The sequence below is a fragment of the Bufo gargarizans genome, chromosome 1 (genome assembly GCF_014858855.1).
Source record: "Bufo gargarizans isolate SCDJY-AF-19 chromosome 1, ASM1485885v1, whole genome shotgun sequence".
Lineage (NCBI taxonomy): Eukaryota > Metazoa > Chordata > Amphibia > Anura > Bufonidae > Bufo > Bufo gargarizans.
In genome coordinates this window covers 93,577,293-93,591,436 of record NC_058080.1, presented here as the reverse complement: position 1 = coordinate 93,591,436, position 14,144 = coordinate 93,577,293, and positions in this window count along the sequence as shown.

Genomic DNA, 14,144 nt, shown 5'->3' with positions numbered 1-14,144 from the left:
TTGACGGACGCTAAATAACTTGACCAGCCACAGCAGTAACGACAGATTTAGGTGGATATAAATTTGAGGCCTAGTATTTAGGCGCTGGGTGACAGGTATAGGTTTACTGACAGAATTAGACTTAAAAATGCACAGTAGCGTGTGTGTGAAGTTATTCAGAATGACCCTATGTGCACCTTGAATCTTATATACCCTTTTAGGGATAGATTTAAAGTAGCACTGATATAGCAGAAACCACTAAATTAGGAAATTGCTAAATTGGGAATTGTATTTCAACCCAGAACAAAAACTGTGCTTTGACGGACACTAAATAACTTGACCAGCCACAGCAGTAACAACAGATTTAGCTGGATATAAATTTGAGGCCTAGTATTTAGGCGCTGGGTGACAGGTATAGGTTTACTGACAGAATTAGACTTGGAAATGCACAGTAGCGTGTGTGTGAAGTTATTCAGAATGACCCTATGTGCACCTTGAATCTTATATACCCTTTTAGGGATATATTTAAAGTAGCTCTGATACAGCAGAAACCACTAAATTAGGAAATTGCTAAATTGGGAATTGTATTTCAACCCAGAATGAAAACTGTGCTTTGACGGACACTAAATAACTTGACCAGCCACAGCAGTAACGACAGATTTAGCTGGATATAAATTTGAGGCCTAGTATTTAGGCGCTGGGTGACAGGTATAGGTTTACTGACAGAATTAGACTTGGAAATGCACAGTAGCGTGTGTGTGAAGTTATTTAGAATGACCCTATGTGCACCTTGAATCTTATATACCCTTTTAGGGATAGATTTAAAGTAGCTCTGATACAGCAGAAACCACTAAATTAGGAAATTGCTAAATTGGGAATTGTATTTCAACCCAGAACAAAAACTGTGCTTTGACGGACACTAAATAACTTGACCAGCCACAGCAGTAACGACAGATTTAGCTGGATATAAATTTGAGGCCTATTATTTAGGCGCTGGGTGACAGGTATAACAGAATTAGACTTGGAAATTCACAGTAGCGTGTGTGTGAAGTTATTCAGAATGACCCTATGTGCACCTTGAATCTTATATACCCTTTTAGGGATAGATTTAAAGTAGCTCTGATACAGCAGAAACCACTAAATTAGGAAATTGCTAAATTGGGAATTGTATTTCAACCCAGAACAAAAACTGTGCTTTCACGGACACTAAATAACTTGCCCAGCCACAGCAATAACCACAGATTTAGCTGACTATAAATTTGAGGCCTATTATTTAGGCACTGGGTGACAGGTATACATTTACTGACAGAATTAGACTGGGATATGGCTAAAAAATAACTAGACTATTGATGGTTAAATGCACTTGGTGTGACAGCTTGACCAACCACACTATTGAGGGTTAAATGCACTTGGTGACAGCTTGCCCCTGATGTAGTATATGGCCAAAAAATAACCAGACTATTGATGGTTAAATGCACTTGGTGTGACAGCTTGACCCTGATGTAGGATTTAGCCAAAAAACAACCACACCATTGAGGGTTAAATGCACTTGGTGACAGCTTGCCCCTGATGTAGTATATGGCCAAAAAATAACCAGACTATTGCTGGTTAAATGCACTTGGTGTAACAGCTTGACCCTGATGTAGGATTTAGCCAAAAAACAACCACACCATTGAGGGTTAAATGCACTTGGTGACAGCTTGCCCCTGATGTAGTATATGGCCAAAAAATTACCAGACTATTGATGGTTAAATGCACTTGGTGTGACAGCTTAACCCTGATGTAGCATTTAGCCAAAAAACAACCACACCATTGAGGGTTAAATGTGCTTGGTGACAGCTTGCCCCTGATGTAGTATATGGCCAAAAAATAACCACACTATTGCTGGTTAAATGCACTTGGTGTGACAGCTTGACCCTGATGTAGGATTTAGCCAAAAAACAACCACACCATTGAGGGTTAAATGCACTTGGTGACAGCTTGCCCCTGATGTAGTATATGGCCAAAAAATAACCAGACTATTGATGGTTAACAGCTTGGTGTGACAGCTTGACCCTGATGTAGGATTTAGCCAAAAAACAACCACACTATTGAGGGTTAAATGCACTTGGTGACAGCTTGTGCTGGCGCACCACAAGACACAAAATGGCCGCCGATCACCCCAGAAAAAAGTGACTGAAAAATGCTCTGGGCAGCCTAAAAACAGTGAGCAATTCAATATCAGCAGTTCAATCATCCACAGCTGCAGATCGATCTCTGAATGAAGTCTTTTGGAGGAGTTAATCACTGCCTAATCTCGCCCTAACGTCGCAGCTGCAACCTCTCCCTATACTGATCAGAGCAGATTGACGGGCGGCGCTATGTGACTCCAGCTTAAATAGAGGCTGGGTCACATGCTGCACTGGCCAATCACAGCCATGCCAATAGTAGGCATGGCTGTGACGGCCTCTTGGGGCAAGTAGTATGACGCTTGTTGATTGGCTGCTTGGCAGCCTTTCAAAAAGCGCCAAGAAAGCGACGAACACCGAACCCGAACCCGGACTTTTACGAAAATGTCCGGGTTCGGGTCCGTGTCACGGACGCCCAAAAATTCGGTACGAACCCGAACTATACAGTTCGGGTTCGCTCATCCCTACTCTTTAGTTGTTTATTATTTTGTAGATAGATTATTGATTTTTATTGTGGTAGTTGAGTTTAGGGACTCGCAAGAGACTGAGGACCCTTGACGTGGGCTTGCGGGCTGAGGTTTTTTGGCCAGCACATTTCTAAAAGTACATATCCATACTAATGATGTTTTTCTGAAAATGTCACCAACATTAACATCATTAGTATTTGATGTAATGGGCCAAAAAAAATCTTCTAATACCTCATGTTCACATAATATCAAAAACAGATTGTGTCCCTCCCAATTAAAAATGATGTACATTGTGAACTAGTGTGCATCTATATGTGTTTTTAAAACGTGTTTATGAACTGTAAATATTTGTTTGTTTAATAAAAATCACACAAGGAAATATACATTTTCTGTTCAATTTTTTTTTTTCTTAAATAAAAAAATATACAAACAAGAATAAACAACAACAAAAAAAATTAAACAACATAATACATTACAGATCAAAAAGGTCTTGTGTAAACGAGCCAGGCTGAAAAGATGTTTGTGGCAGTACCTGGCCAGGATCAGTGGCCTGAGTTGCCATCCTTTGTGGAAATGTGGTTGGTCTTGGGTCTTGGAAGTGTTGGTAAGTGGGATGGGGGGGGGAGAAAGATGGCCCTTGAGGTGGGGCTTGAGGCTGGTAATAGCCGGGGACATGCACATGTGGGGGGATATTTAAGATCAGCTTGCGCAGTTCATTTATTTGGGAGTGTATGTCTCCCTGGTAAGTGGAGGCTTACATTTGAATTACCAGTGCTTTAGAAGCTGCGCATTATGGATGTTTGGCAAAGGGCACTTGTTTTAAAAACTCGCAAGGCCCCTGAGCGTCAACTCCTCAATGCCATCACTCCTCCTCTGGGTAAGGAATTCAATGACTCAGGCATCTATAGCCTCCCGAGTTGCTTGCCCAGAGGAAGATTGAGGGACATTGCGGCGACGCCTGCGCTGTGGCTGCTGGACAGGTGAAGGGCTCCTTGAAGATCGGGAGGCCTTAGGCTGGGATGGCTGGTCCGGCTCCTCTGCGGGCGTTGGGGCAGGACTAGTAGCTGGCGAAAAAACTGTTGACAAGTCACTTAATGCGCCCTCTGACTCTTCAGGCTCATCCAGACTGGCCACAGTACTGTATAGGGAAATGAAATGAAAACATATATTACATCATTTGTCTACAACATTTCAAAAGTAGCTATTGTTTTAAAAATAAACACAACTGTGTATGAACTACATATATGTTGAGCATGCATACATCACAGATTTTTTCATAATTGACAATTTTTTCCTTTAATGATTGTGAAATTTTTAAATTAGAATACATTTATTTTTTCGGGGAAATTAGCTCACAGTCACAACGCCAAATAGAAAACTACTTTAAAAATATGATTGCTTTTTGAATCTGTGAAGCACAAAACGAGGTTTACACATTCATGGACCAAAAGCAATGCTGAAATTCTGTCTGTCTCTTCTGTATCTGGACTGCTTTGAACTTCCTACCATCCATATGTAATGCAAATCAAAAATAACATCAATTCCTAAAAAATGACATGGTGCACGCATCACAAGGCCATGTTGGTAGCAGTAGTTACTATTCAGCTGTACGGACACTGTTGGAGCATCAGTATACAGGTCCTTGTAAAAAAAGTAGCATATTGTGATAAAGTTCATTATTTTCTGTAATGTACTGATAAACATTAGACTTTCATATATTTTAGATTCATTACACACAACTGAAGTAGTTCAAGCCTTTTATTGTTTTAATATTGATGATTTTGGCATACAGCTCATGAAAACCTAAAATTCCTATCTAAAAAAATTAGCATATCATGAAAAGGTTCTCAAAGCGAGCTATTAACCTAATCATCTGAATCAACTAATTAACTCTAAACACCTGCAAAAGATTCCTGAGGCTTTTAAAAACTCCCAGCCTGGTTCATTACTCAAAACCGCAATCATGGGTAAGACTGGCGACCTGACTGCTGTCCAGAAGGCCATCATTGACACCCTCAAGCAAGAGGGTAAGAGACAGAAAGAAATTTCTGAACGAATAGGCTGTTCCCAGAGTGCTGTATCAAGGCACCTCAGTGGGAAGTCTGTGGGAAGGAAAAAGTGTGGCAGAAAACGCTGCACAACGAGAAGAGGTGACCGGACCCTGAGGAAGATTGTGGAGAAGGACCGATTCCAGACCTTGGGGGACCTGCGGAAGCAGTGGACTGAGTCTGGAGTAGAAACATCCAGAGCCACCGTGTACAGGCGCGTGCAGGAAATGGGCTACAGGTGCTGCAGAACCTTTTGAACCAGAAACAGCGGCAGAAGCACCTGACCTGGGCTACAGAGAAGCAGCACTGGACTCTTGCTCAGTGGTCCAAAGTACTTTTTTCGGATGAAAGCAAATTTTGCAAGTCATTCGGAAATCAAGGTGCCAGAGTCTGGAGGAAGACTGGGGAGAGGGAAATGCCAAAATGCCTGAAGTCCAGTGTCAAGTACCCACAGTCAGTGATGGTCTGGGGTGCCATGTCAGCAGCTGGTGTTGGTCCACTGTGTTTTATCAAGGGCAGGGTCAATGCAGCTAGCTATCAGGAGATTTTGGAGCACTTCATGCTTCCATCTGCTGAAAAGCTTTATAGAGATGAAGATTTCATTTTTCAGCACGACCTGGCACCTGCTCACAGTGCCAAAACCACTGGTAAATGGTTTACTGACCATGGTATTACTGTGCTCAATTGGCCTGCCAACTCTCCTGACCTGAACCCCATAGAGAATCTGTGGGATATTGGGAAGAGAAAGTTGAGAGACGCAAGACCCAACACTCTGGATGAGCTTAAGGCCGCTATCGAAGCATCCTGGGCCTCCATAACACCTCAGCAGTGCCACAGGCTGATTGCCTCCATGCCACGCCGCATTGAAGCAGTCATTTCTGCAAAAGGATTCCCGACCAAGTATTGAGTGCATAACTGAACATAATTATTTGAAGGTTGACTTTTTTTGTATTAAAAACACTTTTCTTTTATTGGTCGGATGAAATATGCTAATTTTTTTAGATAGGAATTTTGGGTTTTCATGAGCTGTATGCCAAAATCATCAATATTAAAACAATAAAAGGCTTGAACTACTTCAGTTGTGTGTAATGAATCTAAAATATATGAAAGTCTAATGTTTATCAGTACATTACAGAAAATAATTTACTTTATCACAATATGCAAATTTTTTTAGAAGGACCTGTAGTCTATTTAATAAAGTGTATTATGTATGTGTCGTTTTGAAAATAAAAGTTGATTTTAGAGGACTCTATGTTGACGTTTATAAAAAATCTATTAAAAAATCTATTAAACTATGTAAATGTCAATTACAGTACAGAAAAGGTTCCAAAACATAAAACATCCATAATAAAATTTGCGTGTATGTTCCAACAATTATGAACTTAACCAAACTTTCAAAAATGGCTACGCTATTCAGGGCCACAAAAAGGAAACAGGCTTTTCTTAACATTTTTACATTTATTACCTATACACAGGATAAGTACACAAGATCATATTGGCCAGGGAACAACAGCCAACCACCATGACGATCAACTGTATGAGGAGACAATGTGTGCAGTGCGCACGGGCCATCTCCCTTCTCAATTCCTGCTCTAATTGCTGAGATGTATGTGACTTGTTAATGAAAATTGTGCCAGTCAGGGAATAAAAAGATACAGGAGGCAGCATGTGCGCTCTGCACGTGTTGTGTCATCATACTGCTCATCATCGGTGGTGGTCGGTGTTACTAACCCACAAAATTGATTTGGTTCACCGACACAAAGGATAGTTCAACAATTGTTCAATGCCCATGGGCGTAGCTCTAGGGGGTGCAGAGGTAGCAGTCGCTACCGGGCCCAGGAGCCTGAGGGGGCCCAAAGACCCTTGTGCCACATAAGAAGACACACAATGCACTGAGGGAAGGGGGGCCCAAGCTGAACTCTTGCACCAGGGCCCATGAGCCGTTAGCTACGCCCCTGACAACGCCACACAACTCGTTTCATTGTAGACCACTATGGCATAATCTAAAATTTGGAACTAAAAATTACCATGAAAAAAGGTTTTTTTCACAACAAAATAACTTTCGGCCTCAATTCTATCACCGGACGAAGAAACTGCAATTGAGCAGTGTAGATGTAAGGACGTTTTCTAGAGCTGCTTTCACCACTCCAGCCTTGAGCATTCAGCTCCCTGCGAAATTGGTCCTGGCAGCTATTCCACCTCGTTTTGGTCTGCTTGACTGAAAAGAAATGAAATTTGTCATTTATTGTAAACAAAAGTCAGTCAAAACAATAAAAATATATCAGTAGAAATAGTAAAGGGCAAAAATTATTCAAAATCAAGTTGCCAACAGTACTGCAGGTGTAGGGATACTAATGTACAATAAGTTCAGGAAGGAGGAGATTAGTCGTGCAAGCCATTTGGCCTAAATGAATTTATAATATGACATGGAGAGAACTATATAGGATGCTCAATTACAAAAGGGACACATGTGAGGAAATAACAAGTGCACATGCAGGTTTGTGAAATGAGTACTGTGTGCTGGAGCAAAGGGAGGCTCAGCCATTTTTGAGAAAACAAATGGGGTATAGTATTTAGTGCACTACTGTTCCCAAAACCATGTGCAGGTTTTATGCCAAATGAAGCTGGACCACTAAATATACATTCTTCTGACCGCATTCAATTTATAGCTCCATCATTTTATAGGGACAGACTAGGCAAGGACAGTACAACGACATTGATGGTACTTACCTAAAGCTGCACGACCATCAGCTTTGGACCATTCTGCCCACCTCATATTACGGGCCACTTGCTCCCAAGCTGCATCTTTGCGGACACGGTCCTGATAATTCTTGGACCTGGTGTCCCATAGTTTGGCCCTCTCCTGCACCAAAGTAATCAAACGCTCCACATTCCAGCGTGGCATCTTCTTTGGCTCCAAACAGAAATTGCCAGACAAAAATCAAAATAGCCAGACAGTAATGGCTCACCACACTATGGAATTTCCCCACAGGTGCCTAGCAATTTGCATATCCTGTGAGCTTAAACTTCCTATATCAGATTTATTTATTTTTTTTTTTTTAAATTTAAGTTTTATTGTTTTTTCAACGAGAAACAAAGGGTAACAGGGTACCAAGGTAGAGGCACGCAGGCCGTATCAGAGTCATAGACAAAGGCTAGTACATTACATTACATTCCACTTAATAATATCGCGTTAGGTCTGATTGCATGATCAGGACAACCATAGGCAATGTATTGTCAGTCGAAGCAGCCTTATACTGGAGAGTGGGTAGCACATTATTAATTATCATCGACCTAGCTCGACCCGGCTTTGGGGTAAAACCTTCGTTTTTGTTAAGGTATGTATCACTCAAAAACGGATGGGGTTCAGTGTACCGTAAATGGATGGGAGGGGACCAATCTTACGCACAACATATTGACTCACTACATTGGCTCCCACCTCCCACTGCCGCTAGACTGTGGACTTCCAAGGAAGAGTCAATTAATGTATAGGCTAGACACCACATTCTATAGCAAGATGTCGTAGTGTGGGGTAGGGGTTCAATTTTTGTTCATTTTTGGGGGTTCCTGTAATTTGACCAGAGTACCCATTTCTTTTGGAAGGTGCAGTGAGCACGCATTTCCCAGGAGGATAATTCTTCAAACCTGTGGATTTGGTCTAGTTTTTGGATCCAGTCCTCTACAGTAGGAATGTGGGATTGGAGCCAATGTTTGGGGAGCAAGAGGCGTGCCGCTATAAGCATTTGTGAGAACACATAAGGCAGTTTCCCTCTATGGGCAGTTGAGGGGAGAGAAAGAAGAGCCAGCTGTGGGGAGAGTGGAATAGAGGTCCCACATATCTCGTTTGAATGTGCAAATATCTCCGTCCACCATTTGTGAATAATAGGACAGGTCCACCATATGTGTAAAAAGGTACCTCTCTCCCCATGGCACCTCCAGCAAACGTCCGAAGCAGAATTGGAGTATAAAGCTGTTTTATCAGGGGTATTGTACCATCTGGTGAGAATCTTATAATTTTTCTCTTGAATCCGGACGCAGCGAGAGGCCCCATGGGGAGAACCCAGTAGATCAGGGAGCCCGCCATGTGGAACAACAATATCAAGATCCCTCTCCCAACCCATGATGAATGACGGTTTTGCGAGCAATGGTGGCGAGCGGATCCTACCATGGATCTTCGATATAATTTTCTTGGGAGGGGAGCGAGAAGAGATGATCGACTCGAACCACACTATGGGGCGGTAAAGGTCCCCTATCTTTATATGCTGTTTTAAATATGCTCTGAGGTATGCAATGGTAAAGGTATCACACGGGCGGGGGATTTAGGAGGGTTGTCATCGAGTGGTGATCTAACCACTCACCTGAGGGTAGTGTCAGAGCAATTACTGGTAGAGATGTGGATTTGAGCTCTTGGGAGGTAGCAGATCTTAAAGTAGAAGGGGCAGTGTCTATGATGTCCTTTACTGTCAAAAGCGAGGATGGAAAAGGAACCGAGCTATGTGAGGACAAGAACCATTTCCAGGCCTCTAATGCTGCTTTCATTAATGGGTAATGGGCAAATTGACTCGGGATAATCGTTTGAGAACCGAGAAGTAAAGCCCTGGGGGACCTCTGTAGAATATCTAATTCCACTTCCACCAAGAGCGAGTGGGGTGTGGGCCGCAACCATGCTACTACTAAGGCTAGAAGAATAGCCCTGCCATAATTTTCTGCATTTGGCAAGCCGATCCCTCCCTCATGTCTGGGTCTGGTTAGAAAGGAATACGACAGCCTTGCTTTTTTGTTGTTCCAAATAAAGGCTCTAAACTTTTTGGCTATTTGCTCATAAAAGTATCTGGGGACCATGACCTGTTGTAGATAAGTTAGGCGTGGAAGAATCAGGGATGCGAGGAGGTTTTTGCGATCTAAGTGTTGGGTTAGATTGCGCTAGTTTATCTATTGCTTCAAATATAGATTTTCTTAAGGGGGTGTAGTTAAGAGAAAAGAGATCATGAATATTGGGGCTGAGTTTGACTCCTAAATATGTGATCGTAGGTGAGGACCAATTAAAGGGTGTGCCTACCATTAGCTGATTCTTTGTAGATTGGGGCACCCCTACACAAAGGACTAGGGATTTGCCCGCGTTAATTTTAAAATCCGAAACTGCGCTGAAGCAGTTTAGGTGATATTGAATACGTGGGAGGGAAGCTTTGGGGTTGTTTGTCATTATGAGAACATCATCCGCAAATGCAGCAACTTTTTGCTCCCTGCCTCCCAAGCATAGACCTGATATCTCCTCATCCCTTCTCACAATGGCCAGAAGGGGTTCTAGCGCCAATATAAATAGGAGGGGTGAAAGGGGGCAACCTTGCCTAGTCCCATTGTTTATCAGGAAAGGGGCGGATAGGCTTCCATTTATTTGTACTCTCGCTGATGCTCGCTCATACATAGCAAAAGTTGCTTTAATGAAGGGATCAGGAAGGCCATATCTCTGAAGAGTCTGCCGTAGATATTGGCAGTTCATTTTTTTTTATTTTATTGGCGCAAGTTCTGGCAGACAATTTTGCCATGGCAAATAAGAGAAAAGAAAAAAAACGGACGTGGACGCGGATGACAATAGGATGTGCCTCTGCGTTTTTTTGCAGACCCATTGACTTGAATGGGTCTGCGAACCGTTATCCGTGAAAAAAAATAGGACAGGTCATATTTTTTTGACAGACTGGAAACACGGATCACGGACGCGGATGACAAACGGTACATTATCCGAGTTTTCAACTGACCCATTGAAAGTCAATGGGTCTGTAGAAAATCACGGAAAACGGAACAACGAACACGGAACACAACAATGGTCGTGTGCATGAGGCCTTAGGGTTATTTACTTTAGAAAAAAGATGACTGAGGGGAGATCTAATAATTATGTATAAATATATTGGGGTCAGTACAGAGATCTATCCCATCATCCCATCATCTATTTATCCCCAATAGTGTGGCTGTGACAAGGGGACATCCTCTGGTAGAGAACTTTACATCAGTCACATGGCTTAGTTGCAGCTCAGCCCCATTCAAGTCATTGTGGCTGAGCTGCAATACCAAGCACTGCCACTATACGATGTATGGCGCTGTCCTTGGAAAGCTGGTGATCGGCGGTGGTGCCAGGACTTTGACCCCCGCTAAATCCTAAGTGTCAATTGGGCATTCCTCCATTAGTGTATATAGCACCCCTTAATAAAATATTTCTTTTTCAGGTATGCTTAGATTATCATAGCAATCTATCAAACTATTAAACGTGTAAATAGGGATTGTCATGCCTTCAGCAGTTATTTGTATGTGAACCTAATTTTGTTTTAATCCAATCTAGTGGCCATTTCTAGCTAGCTAGCATTTAGTTCCATGGTACAGTACAGACCAAAAGTTTGGACACACCTTCTCATTCAAAGAGTTTTCTTTATTTTTCATGACTATGAAAATTGTAGATTCACGCTGAAGGCATCAAAACTATGAATTAACACATGTGGAATTATATACATAACAAAAAAGTGTGAAACAACAGAAAATATGTCATATTCTAGGTTCTTCAAAGTAGCCACCTTTTGCTTTGATTACTGCTTTGCACACTCTTAGCATTCTCTTGATGAGCTTCAAGAGGTAGTCATCTGAAATGGTCTTCCAACAGTCTTGAAGGAGTTCCCAGAGATGCTTAGCACTTGTTGGCCCTTTTGCCTTCACTCTGCGGTCCAGCTCACCCCAAACCATCTCGATTGGGTTCAGGTCAGGTGACTGTGGAGGCCAGGTCATCTGGCACAGCACCCCATCACTCTCCTTCATGGTCAAATAGCCCTTACACAGCCTGGAGGTGTGTTTGCGGTCATTGTTCTGTTGAAAAATAAATGATGGTCCAACTAAATGCAAACCGGATGGAATAGCATGCCGCTGCAAGATGCTGTGGTAGCCATGCTGGTTCAGTATGCCTTCAATTTTGAATAAATCCCCAACAGTGTCACCAGCAAAGCACCCCCACACCATCACACCTCCTCCTCCATGCTTCACGGTGGGAACCAGGCATGTAGAGTCCATCCGTTCACCTTTTCTGCGCCGCACAAAGACACGGTGGTTGGAACCAAAGATCTCAAATTTTGACTCATCAGACCAAAGCACAGATTTCCACTGGTCTAATGTCCATTCCTTGTGTTCTTTAGCCCAAACAAGTCTCTTCTGCTTGTTGCCTGTCCTTAGCAGTAGTTTCCTAGCAGATATTCTACCATGAAGGCCTGATTCACACAGTCTCCTCTTAACAGTTGTTCTAGAGATGTGTCTGCTGCTAGAACTCTGTGTGGCATTGACCTGGTCTCTAATCTGAGCTGCTGTTAACCTGCGATTTCTGAGGCTGGTTACTCGGATGAACTTATCCTCTGCAGCAGAGGTGACTCTTGGTCTTCCTTTCCTGGCGCGGTCTGCATGTGAGCCAGTTTCTTTGTAGCGCTTGATGGTTTTTGTGACTGCACTTGGGGACACTTTCGAAGTTTTCCCAACTTTTCAGACTGACTGACCTTCATTTCTTAAAGTAATGATGGCCACTTGTTTTTCTTTACTTAGCTGCTTTTTTCTAACAGTTTATTCAGTAGGACTATCAGCTGTGTATCCACCTGACTTCTCCACAAGACAACTGATGGTCCCAACACCATTTATAAGGCAAGAAATCCCACTTATTAAACCTGACAGGGCACACCTGTGAAGTGAAAACCATTTCAGATGACTACCTCTTGAAGCTCATCAAGAGAATGCCAAGAGTGTGCAAAGCAGTAATCAAAGCAAAAGGTGGCTACTTTGAAGAACCTAGAATATGACATATTTTCTGTTGTTTCACACTTTTTTGTTATGTATATAATTCCACATGTGTTAATTCATAGTTTTGATGCCTTCAGCGTGAATCTACAATTTTCATAGTCATGAAAATAAAGAAAACTCTTTGAATGAGAAGGTGTGGCCAAACTTTTGGTCTGTACTGTATGTCCCATGCGAGCCACTGAATTTATTACCTATGACCCTCATGATATCATCAGCTTAGCTCATAACTGACATGTTTTCCAAGATCAACTGAAGGACAAATCAACATCTATGATCATCCTTCTCATCCAGATTAATATGGCATCACTGGTATATATTTTACGCAGGGTGTGCATTTATGCATATTGATATGATGTACTCTATGCAACCTGTATTTCATGAACATGCTTATATTTGCATAGCTTTGTACTGTAATGTGTTACAACTAGAGTTGAGCGAACACCTGGATGTTCGGGTTCGAGAAGTTCGGCCGAACATCCCGGAAATGTTCGGGTTCGGGATCCGAACCCGATCCGAACTTCGTCCCGAACCCGAACCCCATTGAAGTCAATGGGGACCCGAACTTTTCGGCACTAAAAAGGCTGTAAAACAGCCCAGGAAAGAGCTAGAGGGCTGCAAAAGGCAGCAACATGTAGGTAAATCCCCTGCAAACAAATGTGGATAGGGAAATGAATTAAAATAAAAATTAAATAAATAAAAATTAACCAAAATCAATTGGAGAGAGGTTCCATAGCAGAGAATCTGGCTTCCCGTCACCCACCACTGGAACAGTCCATTCTCAGATATTTAGGCCCCGGCACCCAGGCAGAGGAGAGAGGTCCCGTAACAGAGAATCTGTCTTCATGTCAGCAGAGAATTAGTCTGCATGTCATAGCAGAGAATGAGGCTTCACGTCAGCCACCACTGCAACAGTCCATTGGCATATATTTAGGCCCAGCACACACAGGCAGAGGAGAGGAGGTCCCGTAACAGAGAATCTGTCTTCATGTCAGCAGAGAATTCATCTGCATGTCATAGCAGAGAATGAGGCTTCACGTCAGCCACCACTGCAACAGTCCATTGGCATATATTTAGGCCCAGCACACACACAGGCAGAGGAGAGAGGTCCCGTAACAGAGAATCTGGCTTCATGTCAGCAGAGAATCAGTCTGCATGTCATAGCAGAGAATGAGGCTTCACGTCAGCCACCACTGCAACAGTCCATTGGCATATATTTAGGCCCAGCACACACACAGGCAGAGGAGAGAGGTCCCGTAACAGAGAATCTGGCTTCATGTCAGCAGAGAATCAGTCTGCATGTCATAGCAGAGAATGAGGCTTCACGTCAGCCACCACTGCAACAGTCCATTGGCATATATTTAGGCCCAGCACCCAGGCAGAGGAGAGAGGTCCCGTAACAGAGCAATCTGGCTTCATGTCAGCAGAGAATTAGTCTGCATGTCATAGCAGAGAATGAGGCTTCACGTCAGCCACCACTGCAACAGTCCATTGGCATATATTTAGGCCTAGCACACAGGCAGAGGAGAGAGGTCCCGTAACAGACAATCTGGCTTCATGTCAGCAGAGAATCAGTCTGCATGTCATAGCAGAGAATGAGGCTTCACGTCACCCACCACTGCAACAGTCCATTGGCATATATTTAGGCCTAGCACACAGGCAGA